A 4,809-nucleotide genomic window follows, 5' to 3' on the forward strand; every position below is an offset into this window, starting at 1 on the left:
TCTCACTAATCAGAATTCCTGCGTAACCTAGCATGGTACACTTCAGTGTTTTATCCCACACAATACGAGCCCATTTAACTTTGGCCTCCGTTTAGACGTAACTGGTCGCGGTCAATTCAGTTTTGGGGGTCACCCTCTTGAGAAAATAACCGATCGTCCAGCCGCCCGTAGGCCGCAACACTTCTACCAATGCGGAAATGATTTCATCCCAGATTATGAGAATACCTACGATAACTTACCCGCCCTGAATCAGAAAATCAAATTTTGGTGGCTGTAAAACGCGAAGTAGTGGATTCCGATAGAGAGGGGCTGAGAGGGGCCGAGCACATCATGGATGACCAGATGCGTTTTTCCCGGGGAAATCATCTTCTAGATTGAAGTGCGATTTGGGGATCCTGTTGGGGGTAATCCCAATCAAAGCTGTAGAATGTCCACTCCGAATCGCGAAAAGTCAGTTCATACACTGAGAAAAAAAAAATTCATTTGCCAAGACTATTTACTAATCACAAGAAAATATATTTGGCACAAGTAAATCTTATGGGAGTATTTATACAGTGGTTGCATGATTTACTGGTGAGAAGAATATATTCTTGGCATAAGAAATTTTTTTTCTCAGTGTACCACTCCTTCACATGAATTACATCGGAAAGCACTCGATTTCAGAGTTAAAGATTTTGGAATTGAAAATCATTCTTTCCTGGAAAGGCTCTGTTCGGCTGCAAGATGCCTCTGAGCAGCAATTATACCAATCAATAAAATGGTGCCTCATCCAGAGTCTACCTTTCTCGGGTAAAATGAGAAGTGAAGAACCAATAGGAGCCGATGTACGCCTCTTCCACATAAAATGTCTCGACAGTGTGAAGAATCAGAAATTGTATATGAGTTCAGACAAGGGGAGGCCGCTAATCTGACGATAGGCAATCGATAACTCACATTCCAATTATATTAAGGCCCGAATTGATCGTCACACCTATGAGGCCAGTTCAAAGAGACGAGGGGGCGAGAAATCGCGGCCTGGACACTGGGTCATAAAAATCAGTCTGATGGAAAATCATGTCGGTAAGCTGACGCCTGGCCAGTCATCGAAACAAAGACGTGATACCTAGCACACACCCTGCTACCGTGAAGCACCCATTCAGGTGCCCATTCGGGACGCTTCAAAAACAGCTAAAATGGAGTGCCCATCCGTCAGCGGTCCACAAGTTTGAAACTCAATGAAGTCAAAAGGGGGTGCAAGGGAAAATTCAAACTCCTCCACCCGCGATTCCATCGAACCCAAGAACAACTGCATTTCACTGATGAACGTGACATCGTAAAAATCAGTAACATGGAAATCATTTCCCAATTATGAACACAGCTGATGACACCCTTCAGAATAAAGAATAAAATTTTGATGGTTATAAAAACGCAGAAAAGGGCCACCATGATGAGTGCTAATGTATTGATTTTCACGGCACACGTGTTTAATTACCCACGCTTGAAGAAGTTAATGCGTAAATTTCCTAGAGCGTGAGGTAAATTTTACCCTTGTCTTTGAAGTTTTAGGATAAACATTAGTACAATATACAAGATATACATTTTACCTAGGAAATTAATTTCTATATTGGGCCCTACCCAGCGATCTTGATACATAAAATGCTCAAACTCCAAACTCCGTAAAGTATCTTCGGTTGGGAGATCAGAGGCAGAATCATCATTTCACTTCACTTGGAAGATGTTAAGCTACACCGGAGTCAGCAGAAATCCAGCCAACGGGACGATATGCCTTCCCGAGAAGCTACAACCTCCTTTCCTTTAAGGAGTCTTCGAGTGTACCAACAACTACACTGAGTGATGACATCGTCCTTCCACCCCTTTATCTGTCAACAACTGTAAGTCTTTATGCGATTACATTTTTTTTGGATTTCACTTTCCTCCAATTATTCCTAACCTCCGAGCGGTTTCGTTTTGAATTGTTACGACAATCCTATTTTCTCAGCAGATCAATAAACCATTCGTTAATGATTAGGTTTTCTTTCTCTTTGCCTGATTTTTTATATCCTGCGCAACGCAAAATGGCACAATTTAGTGTTTCATCCCACGCAATTCCATCCCATCCTCTTTAGTCTCTATTTTGACGTAACTGATCCTGACGAAGTTATTCCTTGGGGATCACTTTTTACAAAATTATAAATTGTCCAATAACCCGTAGACGGGAATATAATTATATATAATTAATATATAATATAAAATAATAGTATAAAATTATAAATCTAAATATATATAATATAAAATTATAAATAATTATATATATAATATAAAATAATATAATCTCCGCTGGATATTCTTATTGTAAAGTTCTTTCTGATTGTATACAGTCGTAGTAATATTCTAATTGTAACGTTTTAACACAAAAAATGTTTTTCATAAAGCGAAAACTTGGATGTCAAGGTATATTCATCACCTGAATACTAATCCATGAGAGATTTCGTCCGTTTTATGTCGACATAAAATCATAAATTTAAACCGATGACAGTCCTGGATTTGCAATGCTCAACTAGGATTGGTAGAAATTTACGAGTTTATGTCAACGTGAAACGAGTAAAATCTCTCCTCCCGATTCTGATCTGTCGATGGGTCACGTGACGTTGATGATGGAAGAATACACTGAATTTTCAGAACTCTCCAAGGCCATAAATTATTTATAGCGCCGTAATTATTCATTTTAACCATGTCTCTTATCTCGGATTTTCATTTATCATTAACTGCCATGACCGTAATGGATTTGACGGTTGGAGAACAGTTGGAGCAGAGTTAGAATAGATTAAACTTTTTAGAAAGAAAAACGTATTCAACGCTACATTCGTCATTAAAAAATCATCAAGTATTAACGAATGGTAGAGTTGGATGGCTGAATCGACCTCATCTCTCCAGCAAAGCCATTTGTTAACAATAACTACTCTGTTCTATCAGTGAACTTTTTGTCTCTACTAGGAGCTATTTCTCATAATTTATAAATCTTTTATTTAAAATTTTCGCCAAAGACTTTAGACTTTCGCGACCTTTGTTCCCAAATATCTTGTACCTCCCGTAGCAATGGCGCATGGTAGTAGGCTCTTACCGAGTGATCCTTTGCACCAGTCGTTTGTTACAGTTTTGGAGACTGTGTGACGTCACACGTTTTCCTGGAATTGTGTTATCTTCTCTATTGACAATATTTCATTTGTTAATGACCAATCGGTATCCGCAATTGTCCATCCATCTGTTTAGAGAAATACGCGGTTTATTTATGTGTTCCAAAATATGTGATCCGTGACAAATTCAACACGAACTGCCAAATTTTTTCGACAGTGAAAAATCTCCAATCTCCAATTTTTGTTAATTGTGTAATAATTTTGACAATGGCATTGCCAAGAATTGTCAATCAGTCCCCTCGTATCATCAAGCAATCATGGAAGCGACTACAGGGTCCCCCTCGAAAATCTAAAAATGGAAAAAAATCTGAAAAATCCTGGTCATCTATCAGCGTCGAAAACAGTGCAATCACCGAGCGATCTTCATATTGGAGAGGGTGTAGAGGCCGAACACGATAAATTTCGGTGCATACAATTTGGCTGGATAGACCGAGAGACAATGGGACAACGGTATATGACGATAGTGGAATGGCGATGTGGAGTGGACTAGGGTAAAAGAGGTGGGGATGTTCGTTACAGCGGGGTGTGATTGTCGTCCCATCAAAGTGGACAGTTTACAGATGGATTGAACGCACTACCCTTTCATTCCTCATTCTCCCCACAATCTCCTGTAACTGTGTGAACCCCAGCGCTATTACTCAGGTGTAATTGCGTTCGCCGGCACAATATTCCTCCACCATTGGTACGAAAAAAAATATTGGATGTAAAAAATTGAAATGAGGGGAGGAAAAGAAAATCCTGTAGCACAACCACCCGCTGGTTGACCATGGATTTAACGCTGCAACACACGTACTATCTCCTGCATTTGGTAGTTCAATACTGCTGGATGCGATGGGCGCCTCAGGACATTTGCCAGTTTCCAAACCCATGTACCCGCCCTCGATTCAATTCAATGCCACTCAATCAGTCAATGTAACGCCCCGGACACACCAACGATGTATGACCCTCTACTGTCCATTCCATGAAGTATATACTACGGTTTATGTGGCGATATGAAAAGCCCCGGGTGTACAGTATTACACTTTTTTATCCATCAATTTTTGAGGAAACAATAGAATTTTTTTCCAGGAACGAAGGAATTCACTTTCGTGAGCGAATTTTTTTCACCGAAGCTCTGGACAATGGATAAATGGAAAGAGTTTATGATAGGCCTTTGTGGAGTCATGGGAACGTATCTCCATTGGGGAAATTAAAACGCGGAAGGGAGGTAAATTCTAATTAATTCGTAAAATCGATCTTCGATGGACGGACTAGTAAATCGCTTCACAATATTTGTGACAAGTGGTTTGGACCCACTGGACCAAAGCAGCTCAGAACGCTAGCAAAATCATTTTGAAAACACCACCTTTTTTTCAGTTACACTTCAATTCTTGAATCGAACAGCGTGATGTAATCATTTTTTTTTTATTAACAAACAATAATTAATTTCGGAAATTATGGCACAAAACCGACGTCACTACTATGAAAAAATTGATATTATTGAGATTTTTAAATAATAATAATTCAATTCACGAGACGTTCTCAAATACGAAGTTAACAGAATTGTTAAGGTTGTTGTCGCGGAGAATTTTTTTTCGACAGTTTTCGTTAAAAATTTTATAGTGAATAGTTTGAAAAATTAGCAACAAAATGAGCC

Source organism: Fopius arisanus, unplaced genomic scaffold, assembly GCF_000806365.1.
Source record: "Fopius arisanus strain USDA-PBARC FA_bdor unplaced genomic scaffold, ASM80636v1 scaffold00035, whole genome shotgun sequence".
NCBI classification, from domain to species: Eukaryota; Metazoa; Arthropoda; class Insecta; order Hymenoptera; family Braconidae; genus Fopius; species Fopius arisanus.